This window comes from Musca domestica, unplaced genomic scaffold, assembly GCF_030504385.1.
Source record: "Musca domestica strain aabys unplaced genomic scaffold, Musca_domestica.polishedcontigs.V.1.1 16, whole genome shotgun sequence".
Classification (NCBI taxonomy): domain Eukaryota; kingdom Metazoa; phylum Arthropoda; class Insecta; order Diptera; family Muscidae; genus Musca; species Musca domestica.
This window is the reverse complement of record NW_026712219.1, coordinates 563,159-587,625: the sequence shown is the minus strand read 5'-3', so window position 1 is coordinate 587,625 and position 24,467 is coordinate 563,159. Positions and strand designations below refer to the sequence as shown.

The 24,467-nt window shown below is 35.7% G+C and overlaps 1 protein-coding gene across 6 annotated transcripts in view; it reads left to right on the top strand.

Moving 5' to 3' along the window:
- Positions 1-24,467, top strand: part of LOC101889778 (uncharacterized) — a 322,816-nt gene that overhangs the window by 211,115 nt on the left and 87,234 nt on the right. Inside the window, exon 1 of one of the 6 annotated variants that reach the window (XM_059119923.1) lies at positions 20,146-20,572. The exons of 2 other annotated variants lie outside the window; for them this stretch is intronic. The gene's annotated coding sequence lies outside the window, so the exon portion shown is untranslated. Of the gene's footprint in view, positions 1-20,145; positions 20,573-24,467 lie in introns of those variants that run through there. 3 more of the 6 variants (XM_059119921.1, XM_059119917.1, XM_059119924.1) reach the window with 3 other exon arrangements.

Here is a 24,467-nt window from a genome sequence, read left to right as displayed (position 1 = left end):
TGTGAGTACTTCACCCCCTGAGAGAGAATTGTCTATACAGGTTCACGATATCTTATATCCCCCGATATTCGGTATTTTGATGTTTTTAGCCATATTTTTCAACGGAATGGTCACAAGGGGTTCTTTGTACACAAGGGGTTCTTTGTGAGCACTTTACCCCCCGACAGAGAATTCTCAATGGAATTATCTGAAAATCCACATAAGGAGTTCCTTGTTAGTACTTTACCCCCAGACATAGATTTGTCTATATAGGTCCACAATAGCGTATATCCCCCCATAAATCGGCACCTTCCGATATTAGGTATTTTTAAGATTTTAACAAAATTTTCAATGGATTTTATTTTTTTGAATATTTTCTTATTCGTTCCAAATGGTGGAGGGTATTCAAAGTTCGGTTCGGCCGAACTTACTGCTTTTTTACTTGTTTTTTGATTAGCGTAGCCAATATAGCAGAGATAATAATGGGTTTTGTAATATTTTATAAGATATTTATTTTTTTAAAAATATTTTTCAAAGGACTATCAAGACTCCTTGCAGGGCTAAAAAGGGTAAACAGCAATATTTGCAAAAGACCTACAGGAGAGAGTATTTTTTTAGAATGCTGTAGTTTAATAGAAGACCATCAAAAGTTATACTATTAGCAAACGATCTTTAAAACCCCTTCAGGATATAGAAGTTATGCAAAAGGTTTACTGAGAATAAGAAGCTCACAGAATGTTTTCTATTCATAAAAGTTCTACATTAGACCCCCCCCCCCCCACAAATATCACAAGATATATTTTAATCATATTTCAGAAAACTTCTTGAAGTTTTTCAATTTATTTCAGACCAGCAGAAGGTCGTCTATATATCCCTTCAAACCTTGAAAACTTCTCTGAACTATAGACGATCTATGAAGGTATCTTAAATATAGAATACGTCGACTTTTTACAGAACAGAGGACAGAGGTTCATCAGGTTCTTGAAGAAATTCTGACACCCTTGGTAGAGAAAATCTCGGTGGGCCCGAATTGGTAAATTTGTAGTTATTTTCTGAATAGTTTTTTGGACGCCTGCCGAACTTTGTCTCGGAAGGCATTTCTGGCTACATCGGTAATAGGAGACACCCAGTTGAGTTTTTTTTTTTATACTCCCCACCATTCTATGGAGGGTATATAAGCTTTGTCATTCCCTTTTGTAACTCCTCGAAATATTCATAATAGACCCTACCAAGTATATATATTCTGGATCAGTTTTAAATTCTTATTCTATATTCAATATATGAACGACACACAGAGGTTCATCAGGTTGTTGAAGAAATTCTACCAAGGGTGGGTAGAGAAAATCTGGTTGGGCCAGAATTGGTCAATTTGTAAATATTTTGTGAATAGTCTTTTGGACACCTGCCGAACTTGTCTCGGTAGTCCTTTCTGGCTACATCGGTAATAGGAGATCCCCAGTTGATTTTTTTTTACCCTCCACCATACCCTTCTATGGAGGGTATATAAGCTTTGTCATTCCCCTTTTTAACTCCTCGAAATATTCATAATAGACCCTACGAAGTATATATACTATTCTGGATCAGTTTTAAATTCTATTATATTCTATATTCAATATATGAACGACACCCAGAGGTTCATCAGGCTGTTGACAAAATTCAGACCCCTTTGGTAGAGAATTCCTGGTTGGGCCCGTATTGGTCAATTTGTAGATAATTTCTGAATAGTCTATTAGACCCCTGCCGAAATTGTATAGGAAGGCATTTCTGACTACATCGGTAATAGGAGAATCCCAGTTGAGTTTTTTTATACTCCCCACCATTCTATGGAGGGTATATAAGCTTTGTCATTCCCTTTGTAACTCCTCGAAATATTCATAATAGACCCTACCAAGTATATATATATATTCTGGATCAGTTTTAAATTCTATTATATTCTATATTCAATATATGAACGACACCCAGAGGTTCATCAGGTTGTTGACGAAATTCTGACCTCCTTGGTAGAGAAAATCTCGGTGGGCCCGAATTGGTAAATTTGTAGATATTTTCTGAATAGTCTATTAGACCCCTGTCGAAATTGTATAGGAAGGCATTTCTGGCTACAACGGCAATAGGAGAATCCCAGTTGCGTTTTTTTTATACCCTCCACCATTCTATGGAGGGTATATAAGCTATGTCATTCCCTTTGTAACTCCTCGAAATATTCATAATAGACCCTACGAAGTGTATATATTCTGGATCAGCTTAAAATTCTAAGACGATCTAGCAAAGTCCCTCCGTCTGTCTGTCTGTTTGTCCGTCTGTCTGTTGTAATCACGCTATCTTTCGAACGAATTGAGATAAAAGGCTAAAATTTTGCATACATGCATAGTTTACCAGTAGGCAGGTTAAGTTCGTGAATGGGCCATGTCGGTCCACGTTTTCGTAAAGTCCCCATATAGCGGTACCTCCCGATATTCGCTATTTTCATGATTATTTCATGGAATTATTTCAAATTTCATATTTAAAGTTCGTAATGGGTACTACAGCCTATGACAAAAAATTTGATATGCAGGCCCACGGTACCTCCCGATATTCGATATTTTAATGATTTTAGCAAAATTATTCGCTGGAACCGTTTTAAATACTGCATTTAAAATTCGTAATGGGTACTACAGCCAATGACACAAAATTTCGTAAGCAGACCCATGCCTTCGTTTAGTCCCCATGTAACGGTAGTATTCGTTTTTTTTTTTTTTTTTTGAAAAATTTCAAATTCCATCCAAATGGTGAAGGGTATTAAAAGTTAGGCCCGTTTGAACTTTTTTGCTTTTTTACTGGTTATACTATCAGTCATACGGCTAGAGAGGGTATATATCATTCAAAACTTGCATCATTGGAATAACGATTTTAGACCCTTTGGACCAAATCCCTTTCAGGACATTGTCCGTCCGTCCGTCTGTCTGGTGCTCACGAAAAATCTCGAAGACAGTATCCGATTTGATTCAAACTTGGTAGATCGTAATGTTATTATCAAACTTCGATCAAGTTCGGTACCTCCCCCACAAAAGATCTAAATTTACAAAGAAAATAATTTTCCGCACACAACAAGATCTAAATTTGTTCAATTTTTTTTCAAATATTGTTACATTTGTATCAGTGCTGTGTCTGGTGGACGATATGGAAAAATTATAACCCTTATAAAACACGAAATAAGCATCCGATTATCTTCACACCCCCAATATTTTTATCAACACATTATCAGATGTGAAGATGTAATATTCTGGTACCTCCCCCACCAAAGGTTCAAAAATTAAACAGAAAATAATTTTAACGGATCATCCAATTTTGTTCAAATGTTGCCAATCTCTATATTTGTATTTGTGCTATGTCTGGTGCGACAATGGACAATATCGACGGATCCCATCGTGTACCTCCCCTTCAAAGGGTCACAATTTTGCCTAATTATGAAGCTAATAAAACGCGAAATGAGCATCCGATTCTCTTCAAATTTCACGCATTCCAATATCTTTATCAACACATAATCAGGTGTTAAAATGGAATATATCTGTCCATTACTTCTGGTACCTCCGCCACAAAGGGTTCAAAATTCTGAATAAGTATGAAGCTCATAAAAGTGCGAAATGAACATCCGATTATTTTCAAACCTGGCACATCCAAATATTTCTACCAACACAAGACCAGATAGGAACATGGAGTTTGTAGGACAACTCCTTCTCCCCAACTCCCCAGCAAAGGGTCAATATTTTGAATCAATATAGGCCTTATAAAATGCGAAATAAACATCCGATTCTCTTCAAATTTCACTTATTCCCATATCTCTATTAACACATAATCAGGTGTTCAAATGGAATATATCTGTCCATTACTTCTGGTACCTCCGCCACTAAGGTTTCAAAATTCTGAATAACTATGAAGCTCATAAAAATGCGAAATGAACATCCGATTATTTTCAAACTCGGCACATACCAATATTTCTATCAACACAAGACCAGATGGGAAGATGGAATTTGTCGGACCACAGCTTCGAAATTTTGAATATCTATGGAGCTCTGCATAGAAAGGGAAGCAATAATCCAATTTTACTCTAATTTTACAAATCTTAATACTTGCGTCAGTTTTAGGTCTCGGGCCAAAATGGATAATATTGGTCCACTCCGTCAAGTGCCACTCCCACAAAGGGTCAACATTTTGAATATCCATGAAGTCATAAAAAGCGAAATCAACATCATATTCCATCAGTATCTCAATATTTCCATCAACACAAGGTCTGTTTAAAAGATGTTAGAGATCGGACCATATTTTCTGGTATCTCCCCCATGTAGGGTTCAAGATTTTGAAGAACAAAACGCGAAATAAACATCCAAATCTCTTAAAATTTCACACATCCAAACATTTTTGCCAACGCAAGATCTATTGTGAAGATGATATATAGTTGCGGACCCCTTCTGGTACCTCACCCACAAAGGGTCAAAATTTTCAATATTTTAGTTGATATAGTCCTAACCTGACACGTCGCCATATTTATATCATATTTATTTAGGACGGCTACGAAATGGACAATATTGGACCATTCCTTGGGAACCTTCTCGATAGAGGGTCAACAATTTGAATAATTCTAAAAAAAAGTCAAAATATATATAAATACTCGAATATTGGCTGAGGGTATGGGTCTGTCGGCAAAATCGATTGGTACTTTTTAACTTGTTTCCTAAGAAAAGTAACACCTTGCGATTCTTTCCATTCGGAGCAACGTGAAAGATAAGGCCTACGCCAAAACCACAATGTCGATTCAAGACCTCAGTTATGTCATTCGTTAGGCTATCGAAGTCATAGGCCAGTCACTTTTCGATTTGGGGGCCTTTTAGCTGATATTACACATCTTCCTTTGGTTTATGAAATAAAAAAGTAAATAATTTCTTCTTTGCAAAATCGAGTTTAAATATGCAGCGAATAATTTTCTTATATTGAACAGACCGCTCTCTAGCATATTTTCAGAATTTCACCATTGCGGATTTCCAATAGATTTTCACACAAGTCAAAAAAATTGAAACTTTAAAATTCTATTTATTTATTTTTTTATTAAATTCCAAAGTGACCATTGAGAAATAGAAAGATGATGTCTCAATTTCCATTATTTCCATTCGAAGAACCTCTAAAATACGACTGGCTATTAAGTGTCAACAACTTCACGCCATTTATTGCCTTGGCTGGCTGGGCGGCTCGCATAGTTAATATTTCACTATTATTTTTTTTTTTTTGTTTCTTATTTTGAAATTTGATCGATGATCTAATGAAAGTCTTTGTAAGGCAGCCGAACACAGAGCAGCAGCCATGGTCACACTGGACTGTCCGACCGACTACTGGCCGCAATGTAAACGCATTGTGGTTGTAAATTACAAAATTTAGTTTATTGATGAAATTCTAAACATTGAATACGCCACATAAACTATAAATTTATTTAGATTTCTTTTCGGTTTAATTGAAAGAAACACAAACACACACATGCACAAAAAGACTCACTACATTAGATTGTGCAAGGCAACATAAATCTCGGGGACGACATTAAATTGAAGACAAGAAAAAGTGAATGTGCCGCCGGCGCATGAACTGAAAACAAGTAAATAAAGCAGTAAGTTCGACCGGGCCGAAATTTGAATACCCTCCACCATTTGGAACTAATTTGGAAATTTTCAAAAATATAAAATCCGTTAAAAATTCTCTTAAAATCCTAAAAATACCGAATATAGGAAGTCGCCGTTATATTGGCGTGGACCAGCATAGGCAACTTTTGTCATAAGCCATTACAATATTCAAATGCGAAACATGAAAAAAATAAATCGGTGAATAATTAGGGCTGTCATAGAAACCAATTTTGTCACTATTGGTTTTAAAAACGACAAGAAAAAATGATTTGGTGTCATGAAAATCAATGTTATCGGTTTTATTTTCGAATTAGAATTTTATCGGTTTTGGTTGTCATAGAAGCCAATGTTATTGGTTTTGTTATTGGAAATAAACCAAGTTGCTTAGAGCTGTCACTTTTCATTTGCTTTGGATTTTTTTTAACAAATTTTAAAGGATATTCAAAGGACTAAAAATGTGGATTTTTTAAACAATTTTTAAGGATATTCAAAGGACATTTAAAGGACAATAAACGTGGATTTTTTAAAGAATTTTTAAAGGACTATAGACGTGGATTTTTTAAAGAATTTTTAAAGGATATTTAAAGTACCATAAACGTGGATTTTTTAAGGGTTTTTAAAGGATATTTAAAGCACCATAAACGTGGATTTTTTAAAGGATTTTTAAAGGATATTTAAAGGACCATAAACGTGGATTTTTTAAAGAATTTTTAAAGGACTATAAACGTGGATTTTTTTAAAGGATATTTAAAGGACCATAAACGTGGATTTTTTAAAGATTTTTTAAAGGACTATAAACGTGGATTTTTTTAAAGAATTTTTAAAGGACTATAAACGTGGATTTTTTTAAAGAATTTTTAAAGGACTATAAACGTGGATTTTTTTAAAGAATTTTAAAGGACTATAAACGTGTATTTTTTAAAGAATTTTTAAAGGACTATAAACGTGGATTTTTTTAAAGAATTTTTAAAGGACTATAAACGTGGATTTTTTTAAAGAATTTTTAAAGGATATTTAAAGGACCATAAACGTGGATTTTTTAAAGGATATTTAAAGGACCATAAACTTGGATTTTTTAAAGAATTTTTAAAGGATATTTAAAGGACCATAAACGTGGATTTTTAAAGAATTTTTAAAGGATATTTAAAGGATCATAAACGTGGATTTTTTAAAGAATTTTTAAAGGACTATAAACGTGGATTTTTAAAGATTTTTAAAGGACTATAAACGTGGATTTTAAAGATTTTTAAATGACTATAAACGTGGATTTTTAAAGATTTTTAAAGGACTATAAACGTGGATTTTTAAAGATTTTTAAAGGATATTTAAAGGACTATAAACGTGGATTTTTAAAGATTTTTTAAAGGATATTTAAAGGACTACAAACGTGGATTTTTAAAAGAATTTTTAAAGGATATTTAAAAAACTTTAAACGTAGATTTCTTAAAGAATTTTTAAAGGATATTTAAAGGACCATAAACGTGTTTTTTTAAAGAATTTTTAAGGGATATTTAAAGGACCATAAACGTGTTTTTTTAAAGAATTTTTCAGGGATATTTAAAGGACCATAAACGTGTTTTTTTAAAGGATATTTAAAGGACCATAAACGTGGATTTTTTAAAGAATTTTTAAAGGATATTTAAAGGATCATAAACGTGGATTTTCTAAAAAATTTTTAAAGGATATTTAAAGGATCATAAACGTGGATTTTCTAAAAATTTTTAAAGGACTATAAACGTGGATTTTTAAAGAATTTTTAAAGGACTATAAACGTGGATTTTTAAAGAATTTTTAAAGGACTATAAACGTGGATTTTTAAAGAATTTTTAAAGGACTATAAACGTGGATTTTTAAAGAATTTTTAAAGGACTATAAACGTGGATTTTTAAAGAATTTTTAAAGGATATTTAAAGGATCATAAACGTGGATTTTTTAAAGAATTTTTAAAGGATATTTAAAGGATCATAAACGTGGATTTTTTAAAGAATTTTTAAAGGACTATAAACGTGGATTTTTAAAGAATTTTTAAAGGATATTTAAAGGACTATAAACGTGGGTTTTTAAAGATTTTTTAAAAGATATTTAAAGGACTATAAACGTAGATTTATAAAGATTTTTTAAAAGATATTTTTAAAGGATATTTAAAGGGATATAACGTAGATTTTTCATCAAAACACCGAACATAGGGTGGTATCGTTACATGGGGGATGTACGATATCGTGGACCTCTATAGACAATACTCTTGCAGGGAGTAAAGTGCTCAAAAGAAACTCCTTTTAAGGATTTTCAAGAACACCAATTTTGAAACTATTCCGGTGAATAATGTTGGTAAAATCATCAAAATACCGAATATAGTGAGGTATCGTTATATCGGGGCTATACGAGGACCTGGACCTGCATGAGTAATTTTCTGTCACCGGCTGTATTAGGAACTTCAAATACGAAATTTTAAACAGTTTCGGTGAGTAATGTCCCCCAAATCATCAAATTTTCGAATATCAGGGATACCCGTGTATGTGGGCTATACGATATCATGGACTTATATAGGCAATACTCCTCCAGGGGTCGAAGTTCTTAGAAAAAACTTCTAGTATTGATTTTTAGACAATTCCGTTGAAAAATGTTGCTAAAATCGTTACATGGGGGATATACGACCTATATAGACAATACTCTTCCAGGGGGTAAAGTTCTCAAAAGGAACTCCTTTTGTGGATTTTCAGACAATTTCATTCAAAATATTTCGCTACAATCATCAAAATATCGAATATAGAAGCATATTGTTATTTGGGGGCTATAAGATATAGTGGGCCGATATAGCCCATCTTCGAACGTGATTTGCCTGCAAAAAACTGATCTGTGCAAAAGTTTAACTTCCTATGTTTATTCGTTTTTAATTTTGCGTTATTTAAAAAAAAATTAAATTTAAAATTTTACTCTGACCAAAAATATACATACTTTGTTAGATCTAAAATTATTATTTCGATGAGTTGCAAACTGAATGACGAACCTAATATATCCTCCCTACTATGTGTGGCAGAGGGTATAGAAATACATGCATGCACTCAAAACTCAATGAAAGTATTGAAAGAATTTTTTATTTTCACAACATTTTTCCAACATTATGTTTTTTTTTTTTTTTTTTCATTTTTGATTTTGAAATCAATTTCTATTAAAATGTTTGTGTGTTGCTTTCTTTCTGCACTTAAAGTTTATGGCCGGTACGTGATTTAACAATTTTATTAGTTGCATTAAATGGGGGTACAACAACTCACTCCCGATCGCAACGTGACAGATATACGCTTGTCGATAATTCCAATTCCAATAATAATAACAATAATTAATCAAATGCATGTAAAAACAATTAGAAACCCCGATGTTGGTTGCATTTACGGTGCGGGGCAATGCAGTTTGTGGAAAAAAGTGGACTAGAGACCCAAGTCATTTCTGGCTTAAAAGCTTGTAAAAATCAACGAGCGCACCTTAAAACACTTGGCATATGGAAGCCATGGAACCGGTATTTGCCACTGCGCTGCAACAGTCATTTTCATTTGCCATGTTATTCATATCGATATTCCACAATTTAGGTAAATTATTGTTATTACATGTTCTCTTTTAATGAAAATATAAGAGGAGAAAAAAATAAGAAGATAAGTAGAAAGAGAGAAAACAACCTGGACATTGGCCACTGAGTTGAATAACTGTAAGAAGAGTATATTTATTTGTTTCAAACCTCAATAATTTTTTCAAGCCTATCATCACTTTGAACAAGCGCTTCTAGAAACAGAAAAGACTTGTCTATTTTACTAAGAAGAGGCCAAATTCTGGTCTTCTTTAGCGAAAGGATTTCAATCTGAAGATTTTAAAAATGGAAAACTTCTAGAGACAACGAATGTGCGATTCAAAACCGATTTGTGTCAATCAAAATCGAAAAATAAGAAGTTAAAAAAGTATTAGTAGATTTTGCCGACAGATGTATACCCTCAGCCAGAAGGGGCAGGCCGATATGTATCACTATCACATCGGAACTTGCCTTTCTGAAATTATTGTGGTATATAAAACTATTAGACAATCTGATACTTATTTCGCATTTTATCACAGATTCATCTATTGTCTATAGAAGACCTTGAGGTCATTTATTGCCCATAGAAGACCTTGAGGTCATCTATTGCCCATAGAAGACCTCGAGGTCATCTATTGCCCATAGAAGACCTTGAGGTCATCTATTGCCCATAGAAGACCTTGAGGTCATCTATTGCCCATAGAAAACCTTGAGGTCATCTATTGTCCATAGAAGACCTTGAGGTCATCTATTGTCCATAGAAGACCTTGAGGTCATCTATTGTCTATAGAAGACCTTGAGGTCATCTATTGCCCATAGAAGACCTTAAGGTCATCTATTGCTCATAGAAGACCTTAAGGTCATCTACTGCCCATAGAAGACCTTAAGGTCATCTATTGCCCATAGAAGACCTTGAGGTCATCTACTGCCCATAGAAGACCTTAAGGTCATCTATTGCCCATAGAAGACCTTGAGGTCATCTACTGCCCATAGAAGACCTTAAGGACATCTATTGCCCATAGAAGACCTTGAGGTCATCTATTGCCCATAGAAAACCTTAAGGTCATCTACTGCCCATAGAAGACCTTAAGGTCATCTATTGCCCATAGAAGACCTTGAGGTCATCTATTGCCCATAGAAGACCTTAAGGTCATCTATTGCCCATAGAAGACCTTAAGGTCATTTATTGCCCATAGAAGGCCTTAAGGTCATTTATTGTCCATAGACCACCTTTAGGTCATCTATTGCCCATTTTACTCTGCCAAAGAACAAAAAACTCTAATTTTTTATCTATAATTCCTCCTTTGATTGCTAAAATTAAATACCTCCCTATTTTGTATAAGTAGTCCAGATAAGTAGAAAGGATTCAAATTCAATTCTAAATTATTGCCAATTTTGCAATGCCACATTTTTCTACGCTCAATTGGCTTGACTTTAAATCTCCCCATATCAACATCATTTGTTTATTAAATAAATCATTGACTAATCTGATTAACTATTTCCTTTTGAAGAAGAACTGTTGCCATCGTCTGCAGTTTCCTTTTCAACTTGACATTGTCATCTTAAGATGATAAATAATTCCGGGCCTAATCCTTGGCATGATTCCTTTTTGTTTTCTATTTCAGGGACAAATGGTAGGTTCCCCAAACAGGCAAACAGGCCGATGATGATAGGGAAGGTCATCAGGAGGGAAGATATCTTTTCAGTTTTCCTATCAAAAGTAAGTCAACGAAAGAAAAAGTAAATGAAATTGGATTTGTTTATGTGTGTGTGTGATTGCGTTTGGTTTCAACACACAAAGAAAGAAAATAGACTAGGGCGTGCCGCCAGTCAGTTAAAAGCCGTAGAATGTGATCTTTTATCCCAAAAACAACAGCATCAGCAACTATTGAAAATAGACAACAAATTTGTCATGGGAAACTTCAAGACAATAGCGCACACAGAGAGACAAACTGTCTGTCGCTTAGCATATGGATGAAAAGATGAATGGATGGATAGCTGAATGGACAGACAGACAGACAGACGTACTATGTACACACATACACACACCACACAAAAAACACACGGGCGGTCGGTCGGTCGTTTGGCCTCCATTTAAATATGCCAAATATAAATAATCATAATAAGTTATAGCGGCAAAACGGAATGGCGACCCCGACCCTATGTGGTATTCTATTTCAATAGAAAAAATTAAATTTTTTAAACAATCAATGGTTTTGGGGTGGCCACCACGACAAAATCATTGCAAATAACAATGTGTTTCACGAAATTGAAATCAAAACCAAACCCTCTTTTCAAAGTGGTCCGCAATCAAAACAAAAATTCGATAATCATGGGAACAAGCCACCAAACAGACATAGCAACCTCAATAATTTAGAATCAGACTTGGGTCGCAGTAGATTAAAGTGGAAAATAACCGGCATTGTTTACTTTCAAAATTACTCGGAGCTACTGTCTCTTTGGTTATTGTTGTAGTTGTTGACAGATCATTATTCCTCTTCATTTTCGTGGTGGGGGGAAGAAAATAAAGTAATGTGACATAAGTGCTAACCGAAATCGAACGAAGATCTATTTGAATTGTTGGTACGGGTCCATTGGTGCGAATGTGTCAAAATAAATATTTACTTTCAATTGTCGAATACGACAATTGGTCGTCTTGGTTTGGTCCTATCCAGGAAGTCATTATTTTTTGGAAGCTATAATTGATTTATCACACTAAAAAGCCAAACAAGGGGGTTGGCATGGCCATATGATGAGATAATCCGAAATCAATACGCGTAAGACAACAATGTTTAAACTGAAACATAGAAGAGTTTGCAGTCATCTTTTTTCCACCGAAAACCTTGAGGTCATCTATTGTCCATAGGTCATCTATTGTTCATTGAAGACGTAAAGGTCATCTACTGTCCATAGAAGTCCTTGAAGTCATCTATTGTTCATAGAAGACCTTGAGTTCATCCATTGTCCACAGGAGACCTTGAGGTCATCCATTGTCCACAGAAGACCTAAAGGTCATCTACTGTCCACAGAAGACCTTAAGATCATCTATTGGCCATAGAGGACCTTCAGGACTTCTATTGTGCATAAAACCCCTGAGGTCATCTATTCTCCACAGAAGACCCTTGACTTCATCTATTGTCCTTAGAAAACATTAAGGTCATCTATTTTCCATAAAAGACCTAGACGAGATTTATTGTCCTTAGAAGACCTTGTGGTCATATATTGTCCAAAGAAGACCTTAAAGTCATCTATTGTTCATAGAAGACCTCGAGGTCATCTATTGGCCATAGTAGACGTTGAGTTCATCTATTGGCCATAGAAGGCCTAAAGGTCGTATATTGTGCATAAAACTCCTGAGGTCATCTAGTGCACATAGAAGACTTTGGGGTCATCTATTGTCCCCAGAAAACCTTGAGATCATCTATTGGCTATAGAAGACCTTGAGCTCATCTATTGTCCCCAGAAAACCTTGAGATCATCTATTGGCTATAGAAGACCTTGAGATCATATATTATTCTTAGAAAACCTTAACGACCAATAGTAGGCCCCAAACTCTCCTGTCGATAAATATGATACCTTAAGCTCTCCTATCAGGAATAGGAGACCTTAAGATCTCCTACCGGGAAATAATAGACCTTAAGCTTTCCTACCGGGAAATAGGAGACCTTAAGCTCTCCTACCGAGAAATAGGAGACCTTAAGCTCTCCTACCGGGAAATAAGAGACCTTAAGCTCTCCTATCGGCAATAGGAGACCTTAAGCTCTCCTATCGGCAATAGGAGACCTTAAGCTCTCCTATCGGCAATAGGAGACCTTAAGCACTCCTATCGGCAATAGGAGACCTTAAGCTCCCCTATCGGGAATAGGAGACCTTAAGCTCTCCTATCGGGAATAGGAGACCTTAAGCTCCCCTATCGGGAATAGGAGACCTTAAGCTCTCCTATCGGGAATAGGAGACCTTAAGCTCCCCTATCGGGAATAGGAGACCTTAAGCTCCCCTATCGGGAATAGTAGACCTTACGCTCTCCCCAATAGGGGACCTCAAGCTATCCTATGGCCAAAAGGAGACCACAAGCTCTCCTATGGATAAAATATACCTCAAGCTGGACAATAGGAGACAGAGGAGACCTCAAGCTCTCCTATGGACAATACGAGACCTCAAGCTCTCCTATGGACAATACGAGACCTCAAGCTCTCCTATGGATAATAGGAGACCTCAGGCTCTTCTATGGACAATAGGAGACCCCAGGCTCTCCTATGGACAATAGGAGACCTCAAGCTTTCCTATAGACAATAGGAGACCTCAAGCTCTTCTATGGACAATAGGAGACCTTAAGCTCTGCTATGGACAATAGGAAACCTTTTGTTGGCTTCGAATTTTTTACAACATTTGTATCTTATGAGTTGGCAATATCTACCCCCCGAAAAAGAGTATTCATCAAATCGCAATTAGTATTTTTATAAACTTTTAAATTTGGTAGACAACCATACATCGGAATTATGTGTTATTGCCTTATTTGCCGTTCAAGTGGGGGTTAATAAACCGATAACAATAATAACTGTACAAAGACAGTTTTGAGCTACTCATTCGAATCACCTCTGAGTCATTTGCAATGCCAACCAATCTTTTTAAGTGTTTTAATTTTTATTGATAATATGATGTCATTCCATTTGATTCATTTGACAATAACAACAAAAACACCAGTAATAATAAGAATAAGAATGTGTAGCGTCTGCAAAATTTAAAGGTGTTCCACAAAAAGTAATCGCGGCGCACATACAATCCTACAGACTTGTTTGACTATGTATGACATATGGCAGGAAATATAATTCGTTTACAAATTAAGGTTGCTGAGCAATATCGCAAATATTCGAATGTACTAAGAATTTATTGAAATTTGTCACTTCTATGAAGGGGTGTAAAAGTAGGGTTAAATTTAAAAAAAATGTGAATTTTCTAGTTTCATGTTTCGCAGTGAACTTTAGCACTTGAATTTTTAAGAATATATAAAATCTAATATTTCCCTAAACGATTGACAGACTGCTTCAATTTTGAAAGGATGGACAATATTTTGTAGTTTTACCAAAAAATATTTTTATTGGTTTAATCGGTTGAAGATCAGTTTGTCTCGGGAGAGATCGTATCGAGTATAAATCAAATTTTGCTCAATATATGTTTTAAACTAAAATTATTCTAGAAATTCGGGGCCATTGAACCTCCACAATGGTCCCTTTTTTGGGGGAACAGCCGGAAATACACATGTTTATCAAAATTTATTTATTTATTTAAATACGTTTTTTGTGTCTTCCTCGTTCTTCACCCCAAACGAAGACAAAAAGAAGAAAAAACGAAAAGAAAATGTGTTAACACGTGCTTCTGCTGTTGCCGGCAGCATTGGTTCAACTAAGTGGTGGTGATTATAACCGGGCACTGGGGTGCAATCGATTGTAATTGAACTCATTCCGAATATGGAAAATTAATTAATGACGATAATTGTGTGGAATGGAATGCTCAATCAAATGAGCACAACGGCCAGGGATGGGACCATGGGACAGAAGACCTTCAAAGTGTCTTCAATAAATAAAAGACCTTGGGATTTTACTCTACAGAAAGTCCTGATGTCTTCTATTGACCATAGGAGAGCTTGATGTTTCCTTTTGTCTACAGAAGAGCTTGAGGTGTCCTTATTGTCCATAGGAGAGCTTAAGGTCTCCAATTTGTACATAGGAGAGCTACAGGTCTTCTCTTGTCCATAGAGGGCTTAAGGTCTCCTATTTGTCCATAGGAGAGCTTAAGGTCTCCTATTCTCAACAGGAGAGCTTGAGGTCTATTATTGTCCATAGGAGAGTTGGAAGTCTCCTATTTTCCATAGGAGAGATGGAAGTCTCCTATTGTCCATAGGAGAGCTGGAGGTTTCCTTTTGTCCATAGTAGAACTTAAATTCTCTTATTGTTCATAAGAGAGCTTGAGGTCTCCTATTTCTCCATAGGGGAGCTTAAGGTCTCCTATTTGTCTATAGGAGAGCTGGAGGTCTCCTATTCTCCATAGGAGAGCTGGAGGTCTTCTATTGTCCATAGGAGAGCTGGAGGTCTCCCATTGTCCATAGGAGTGCTGGAGGTCTCCCCTTGTCCATAGGAGTGCTGGAGGTCTCCCATTGTCCATAGGAGTGCTGGAGGTCTCCCATTGTCCATAGGAGTGCTGGAGGTCTCCCATTGTCCATAGGAGAGCTGGAGGTCTCCTATTAACCATAGGAGAGCTGGAGGTCTCCTATTGACCATAGGAGAGCTGGAGGTCTCCTATTGACCATAGGAGAGCTGGAGGTCTCCTATTGACCATAGGAGAGCTGGAGGTCTCCTATTGACCATAGGAGAGCTGGAGGTCTCCTATTGACCATAGGAGAGCTGGAGGTCTCCTATTGACCATAGGAGATCTGGAGGTCTCCTATTGTCCATAGGAGAGCTACAGGTCTACTTATGTCCATAGAAGAGCTACAGGTCTCCTTTTGTCCATAGGAGAGCTACAGGTCTCCTGATGTCCATAGAAGAGCTACAAGTCTCCCTATGTCCATGGCAGAGCTGGAGGTCTTCTACTGTCCAAAGAAGAGCTACAGGTCTCGTAATGCCCATAGCTACAGGTCTCCTGTTGTCCATAAGAGAGCAAGAGGTCTCCTATTGTCCATAGGAGAGCTACATGTCTCGTAATGCCCATAGCTACAGGTCTCCTATTGTCCATAGGAGAGCTGGAGGTCTAGTATTGTTTATAGGAGAGCTGGAGGTCTAGTTCCTATTCTATTGTCCATAGTAGAACTTGGGATCTCCTATTGTCTTAGGATCTATTGTCCATAGAAGACCCGAAGGCTCCCTAAAGGCTATAGGAAGTCATGAGGACTCCTATTGTCTGTATTGTCTATATAAGATCAGTAGTTCTTACATGGGCTACAGAAGACCATGAGGTTGCCTATTGTCCATTGAAGACATTAAGACCTTGTGGTCTTCAGCGTGCTTTTTGAATATTTACATTTCCATCCCTGGCCACCACCCTTAACGAAGCAAAGTACAAATTTAGTGAACCAGCAGTGATTAGATGGAAATCCAGGAAAAGGGGTTTCCTGAGTAATCAATGGCAGCGGTTTGTTCTGCGTTTGCCCATGTGTGTGTGTGCTTCGTAGGTCATTATCCGCCATCTCCGGCCCATTTAGATGTAAACAAAGCGCCACCATAAATGCAGGCATGCTTGCAGCGAGCAAAAGATGTTGATGCCACACCACTGCTGCATCTTGGAAAATTATGATGAGGAGTTCCATAAACAATAATAATAATTATTCGAATAAAAGAACTCAATTCAAATCGATTCGATTCGTTCCGTGGTTCTTTTTCCCTCTGATTTACAAAAGTTTTAATTATAAACAATTAACGCCGGAGCAGTGTAGGGAGGAGGTGGATGGATGGATATCCAAGAATATGCTTTAAATTACAAAACAAATGGAATCCGCTGACAAAAGGGGGCAAATATGGTTCAGTGAACTCTTTTTCCTTGTTGTTGGTTTTGTTTTGTTTTCTTCTCCTTTGTTGGTTCGTTTCTTCTTAAAGAAACCTCCTGATGCTCGACGGAATTCAGCGAACAAATGTTCTATAATTAAAGGAACAACAACAAACACAACATAAGAACAACAAAAACGCAGCGATACCAACAGCCCATTAAAGAGTTATAAGAGAGCAACAAAAATATGCCAGGTTTTGGGATTAAGAGTATCCAAGAGATGCAGTTACTTTGAACTGAGTACTGGCGAATAGAAGGTGTTTTACATGAACGAGGATATAGGGCGCGCCGGGCAGTATGGAAATTCCCTAAATGAATGGTGGTCGGTTGGTCTGAAAATGTTCACGCTTGAATAGTTTGGGCTTGTGTTGTACACCTTCAAACGGAGTGCATTGTAAACAAGTTGATTTGTTTAGCGGAGGGCTGAGGGGGTGGAGTTGTCTTTTTTTTTTTTTTGTTTCTGTAAACCATATGGCATATGCTGTTATTCTCTCACCATTGCTCAACACGAAAAATATCTCTACACATATGCAAATGTGTCGAGTGAGAGCAGTGAGTGAGAATTTGGAGAGTTAACACTTCTCGCCACACCAAGTTGGCAGTCGCAAAACAGGAAAAACATATGCCAATTATCGGGGATGGCAACAATTTTGCAGAGTTAGGTACTTTGGCATTGGAGTTGATAGATTTTTATACCCTCTACCATACATAGGATGGAGGGTACATTAATTTTGTCATTCCGTTTGTGACTCCTCGAAATACTCATGTCAGACCCAACAAAGTATATATATTCTTGATCAGCGTAAAATTCTAAGACGATTTAGCCATGTCCATCTGTCTGTCCGTATGTCTATCTGACTGTCCGTCTGTCTATCTGTCTGTCCGTCTGCCTGTCTGTCTGTTGTAATCACGCTATCTTTCGAACAAATTGAAATAGAAGGCTAAAATTTTGCATACATGTTTATATGGCCAGTAGGCAGGCTAAGTTCGTAAATGGGCAATGTAGGTCTACGTTTTCATATAGCCCCCATATAACGATACCTCCCGATTTTCGGTATTTTGATGACTTTAGCGACATTATTCATAGGAATTGTTTCAAATTTGATTTTTGAAGTTTGAAATGAGTACTACAGCCTATGGCAGAAAATTGTCCTCTCAGGTTCACGTCTTCGTATAGCCCCCATATAACGGTACCTTCCGATATTCGGAAATTTGATGTTTGAAGTTTGTAAAGAATACTACAGCCTATGACAGAAAATTGTCTATGCAGGTCCAGGTCTTTGTATAGCCCCCATATAACGATACCTCCCTATATTCGGTATTTTGATGATTTTAGCGACATTATTTACCGTAGTAGTTTCAAATTATGTAATTTGAGTTCGTGATGGGAACTACAGTCTATGACAGAAAATTGTCTGTGCAGGTCCACGTCTTCATATAGGCCCCGTGTAACGGCACCTCCCGATATTCGGTATTTTGGTGATTTTTAGCGACATTATTCACTGGAATTGTTTCAAATTTGATGCCTAATGAAACGTCTAATGAAATCGTCACACACTGCGGTATTTTGACCCATTCCTGGCGAAGCGCTGGCTTGCGGTGATCGACACTTTGGTATTTTCTAGTGCCAACCTTGCTTTCCAATATACTCCAGACACAATAGTTCAACAGATTGGTATCCGAAGATTTAGGTGGCTACTGTGCGCTGGAAATGAATCGAGAAACCTCATTTTGTAACCATACTTTGGTGGTGCGAGCTGAGTGCGATGGTGCTGAGTCCTGCGGCCAAAATGTTTTCGTGCTCAAGGCTTTAATACAGCCTGCAGAATATTTTCGATATTTCGATATTTCAGCCCACACCATCATCATGGCCGGCTCTTGAGTTCTGGGGGCCAACCGAAGGTGCACATTTTCATGTGACCACTTTGGCAAGTAAACACGATCATTTTGTTTGTTTACAAACTGCTGGACAACGAATGTTTTTTCATCGGAGAAAACCAAATTCGGCAGTTCACCCCTTTCGGCCAAGCGAAGCAACTCTTTAGCTCTTTTGAGTCTATTTTCCTTCTGTTGCGGTGTAAGTTCTTGCACTTTTTGGAATTACAATGGCTTTACTCCGAGCTCATTTTTCAATATTTGCCGAATGGAATATTGCGATGTGTTCAGCTCACGAGGCATTTTTCGGCCACTGCGTCGCGGGTTTTGAATAAGTCGCTTCTTTACTTTTGGAACGATTTCTGCTAATGTTGCTGTTGTTAATTATTCTTCCTTTCACTTCTTTGAAGTCGGGCTACGCTATCAGTATCCCACTTTTGAATGCTGGAGTGCTCTAACGATAGCCAATTGTGGTTTTCCATCAAAAAATAAAGAAATCGCACTTTGACGCTTGAATTTCATCACGAATAACATTTTTTCTAGACAATTCTCACCAAAATGCTTTTGTACGCTTGTAAACAATATAATGAGCTGTAACTGGAATAATTTAAGCAGCTCTCGGATGAATGGCTTAGAAATGATAGATGGTTGCAGTTTTTTCATTATATATCGACTGTCCTGAAACGGATTTGAACCTTAGACCCTATGTTAACTGTTTGATGAGACACGTTTTGGCCGCATGAAGTAATATATAGCCTCTCTAGCCACATGACTTAGGGTATAATTATTCAAAGTTTTGACCCGTTGCGACGGAGGTTCTAAAACATCAAAAATTTTGGGATGTTTGAAATTTGAAGACAATCGGATTCGTATTTCCCATTTTTTCCGACTTATAATAAATCCAAATTTTGATCCTTTTTGGGGAACGTACTTAATGCAGTGGGCCGATTTCGACTATTTTCGCACTAACAAAAATATTGGAATTTACAAAATTTGCATAAAATCGATTGATCTTTTCTCTTTCTATGAGGTAAAGTATTTCCTTTTAAAAAAATGTCACCTTTTGTGGGGGAGGTACCAAAGGGAGTGGACCAATGTTGCCCATCTCCGAACTCGATATCAGTTTGACAATTTTATATTGATGTACCAAGTTTGGATCAAATCGGATACTCCCCTAGAGAGTTATCGTGCGAACCGACCAGACAGAAGGACGGACTCGAATTGTCCTGAAACGGATTTGATTCAATTTGAATTTGGTTTACCACTTAATTATCATTCATAATTGAGAATGTACTATTTCCCTTACGATTTCCATTACTATTTCCATCCCTGATACCATTCAAACAGTTTCATTCTCATTTTATGTTGTATCTCTGAGATACTTTTACTCTCTTGGGTCTGCCCAACATTTTGCTCTGGGTTTCGTTTGTGTGAGAGTGTTGATTCTTTTCTCTACTCACAACGAAAATTGTGTGTGTGGCTCTCAAAACAGTTTGGAGAAAATTATTCAGTCAACAACAAACGCCACCACCACAACAACATCAACAACAACCAGCCAACAACAACCACACACTAACGGCAAACGAACGGCCAAAATCGAGAAAACTAAAAAAGTTGTGCCATAGTTGTAACTCAACCGGCAGCGAGCAAACGATGCGTTTTCAACGGACGCGGACGGAATACGGCAAACGTTCGAAGTGGTGAAACACAAACAGAATCGGAAAGAAAGGAGAAGAAGAAAAAAATACAGAAACACAAAATTGAAGAAAGTTTGTAGTTGGCTGGTGTACCAAAGCCAACCTATGTACACTTCAATTAAAAATAGATAAAACCAAAGCAAAAAAGTTTCAAAAAAACGAAAGATTTATGTACGAAAATAAAATAAGGAATTCGAATTTTCATAGAAATTGTGAGTGTTAATCGTGTGTGAGTGTGTGTGTGCAAGATTCAAACGAAATTTTACATCAACAAAAATGTAAGGAAAAAAAATTATTATTTTTTGGTATTTTGTAATAATAGTGGTGGTAAATAAAGGTGATTAAAAAAAAAAAATACAGTAACAATTTAAAATCTAAAAAATTATAATGCTACTGTTGTATATTTTCTTAAATTGGTGCAAAACAATAAAAAATTTCAAAATAATCAGCTGTGATTTTATGACCAATTCTTATTGGATTTAAAAAATATAAATAAAATGTGAAGTTCATATTATAAGAAAACGAATTATAAAAAATACTAAATTATATGAAAATTTAATAAATATTTTTTTATAGATTAAAAAATTAGCAAAAAAAAAAAAAAAAAAAATAAAGAATTGAATGAAAGTGAAAGTTGTGGTAATTGTGTTGTAACATTTTGGTAATGTTTTTAAAAATGTAAATTTCTAAAAAAAAACTATTTTAAAAAACTATGTCTATTTTGGTAAAAACTCTCTAACATTTCTGAAATTTTCTACCAATAGTAGATAGTTTAATCGTGATTTACGAAAAGTATTCTTTTGGCTGCATGAATTTTACCCAACTGCACGGGTTACACAAAAAATTGAACGCTTTTAACTTTTCCGTCTTCCAGACGGTACATTTTTAGCCTGAATATAGAAAATATTTTACCCGAAAGTTCGGTTTAGGCATAATTTAGCCGATTCCTTATTGGTAGTATTTTGGATGCTTATGATAATACTAATCCAAAAATGATGAAGTAATTTTACCCACTTTTGCACACATGTGTATTTTGCCCATAGGTAGATCATGGGCATGTCGGTCCACGTTTTCATATACAATGCCTCTCGATATTGGTATTTTGATTATTTTAGCGACATTATTCGCCGAACTAGGTTCAAATTTCAAATTGGAAGATCTGATGAAGACGTGGACCCAGTCTTCGTATATAATGATACCTCACTATATTCTGTAATTTGATTATTTTAGAGATACTTTTTACCGTAATTGTTTCAAAATTTGTATTTAAAGTTCGGTACCTCCTAATATTCGGTATTTTGATGATATTAGCGACATTATTCACGGTAATTGTTTCAAACAAAAAAAGTCGTATATGCAGGCCAACGACTTCGTATAGCCCCCATATGACGATACCTTCTGATATTCCGTATTTTCATGATTTTAGAGGCATTATTACCAGAATTGTTTCAAATGTTGTTTTTTGGGGTTCGGAATCGGTAATTCAGGCAATGCAAAAAAATTTCTTACGAAGGATCACATCTTCGTATAGCCCCCATATATAGGGGTTTCAGTTGAGGAATTTTTCTACAGATTTTTTTTTTTTAATTTTTTCAAGTTCCGTCAAACTTGCACCTTTTTTTGATCAGATTTTTAAACCCCCATACGTCGATGTCATTACAGAGATTCTAAAGTCCTCACCTCTTTTCTATTATGGCACAGAAGGCGCTATAAGGGGTCTTCTTTCTATTAGACGCCTAAAATTTTAATCTCCTCGGTGGTACAGATGAAGCCTTAAGGGGTCCACTCCTGGTGTTCACCCACACAAAGGCATTTTAACAGAGGAGACCTCCTCTTCTACGATATGGGTCCTCTCCTCTATGGCATCATAAACAGCTGTTGAGTTCTAAACAGTTGTAGAGTTTAATAGGTGTTCGGTTCCATTTTTTGACCCATTTTTTTTGGCATTTTGAACGCGATATATATATATATATATATATATATATATATATATATATATATATATATATATATATATATATATATATATATATATATATATATATATATATATATATATATATATATATATATCTATCTATATATATAAATGTAAGTTGTGTTAGTTACTACGCTTATAACTTAAGAACCGCTGGACTGATTTTAACGATCCATACAAATTCGGAGTTGTCTCCTCTCCGAAAAGGATAATATCCAAAAAAATCGCGTAAAAATGTGATATATTAACATTTTCATTTTGACTTTTCAAATGTACAATAGTAATGTTTTATTTTGCATGATTTTTTTCTATTTTGACTGGCTTTTTTCTAATGTACATTTGTAGTGTTTTTTATATTTTATTTTTGAATTCGAATATTAAAACCAGTTTATTTAATTGACTTGATTTCTTGAGAACTGAAATTGATGGCGGGTTACATGGAAGTGTAATACCGAATTATATGGTGGCGAAACGGAATAGATGATATCGAAATAATTTAACGCGGTCACACCAAAAGAAAGATAATTATTAATTAAAAGATAATTACTTTTTCAAATTCGCTAAAAAATCACGAAAAAGAGATCTCATTGCAAAAATTATCAAATCGGGGAAAAATCGAAAAGATTTTCAGTGGAATCGAATTTTAAAATAATAGTAAGGGTCTTTAAACATTTGCTGTAGTAAATCAGCGAACAAGTTGAAGATTTTTTCAATTTGTTATTCTTCTTTTGTCATTTTTTTAATTTGTATTTGCGAACACATTTAAACAACCAAAAATGACAGAAAAAGCCTAATGGAGCTCATTTCAAAGCGTGGAACTACTTCTTTCATGTGACAATAATCCGTCCAATGAGAGCTCAAAATGCAAAATTCTTTGGAAGTACAATCAGTAAAATACCAAATTTAAAGGGTGCAAAATAATAGAGCGAATGGGACTTTTAGTAAGAAAAGGATTTCTATCCTTCCAGGAATTCTTCCCAAACATTCAAGATACCTTAAATCACTTTTGCAGGTCATGATATCGATTTAAGCTATTTTTGGGGTCTTGGCCACTTTTTTCATATTTTGGCCCTTATTTGGCATCTTTGTCTCTAAGGGGTTAGGGAACCATCATACAGATAATTGCCACATAGGAATTTATTTAAGTAAAGTCCCCACATTGGAGTATTTTCCTAAGTCCACTTTCACATATAATGTGTGGTCAGAAAAGAAAATTTTGTATTCTATTGAATTTGTAACTCTCAAGAGAATATTGGTTGGAAACGTAGATTTGGGAAATACATCTATATGATAATATGGTGGATAAAACTATTTTTACTCATTTAAATCATGCGAAATGTTTTTCAGTTTGACATGCTAAGTTGTTCTGTTAAATTTTTGATTTGGTCTCTATTTGTCATATTGGATTATAAGGGCTAGAAGAATGTTTTCAATGTAGGTCGATGTCTCGGAGTAGTGCCCATATAAAAGTATCTCCTGATTTTACCATATTTCAAAGGATTTGGCTAAAAATGTGTATTTGGGGGGTGAAAACTTACACAAAAATATGAACATATCTACAAATTTTAGAATTGTTTCCATATAATAGTACCCCCCTTAGGGGGACTTATAAGAACGCTAATGGAAAATCTGAGTTGCTAATGGCTTAAAAAAGTAATTAACATTGGCGATTCTTAATTCATTCAGCGCTCAATTATGAGGTGTACAAAATACAGCAAATTCCAAATTACTGCTCATTTCACTGAAAGATTTTGCTACGATTTTTACAATACTAAAAATTAATTTGATCCCTTACATGGGGATAAGATTGATATATACTTTTTAATAGATTTGTATAGCACATCCACACCTTTGAAGCCCACGGCTTAAATATGGGTACAGCTATTTTAAAACACTTTTAATCGACCAGTACGGGAACACTTATATCAGTCATATCTGTGAATAATTATGCTTTGACAAATATGCATAATAGACAAAAACTACGGGCCGGCAATGCGGACCGGGCCAGCTAGTTAAAAATATATCCAAATTTGGAACCAAATATACAGGGCGAGATAAAAAAACTGCAATAAAGTCAAACACCATAATTTTTACATTTTTTTATTTTAATTGAATAAAATCAACAAAAATCGAAAATAGCATCAAATTTTAGTTTGTTCGAATTGGAACGTATTATGGACTTCAAACGGCCAATG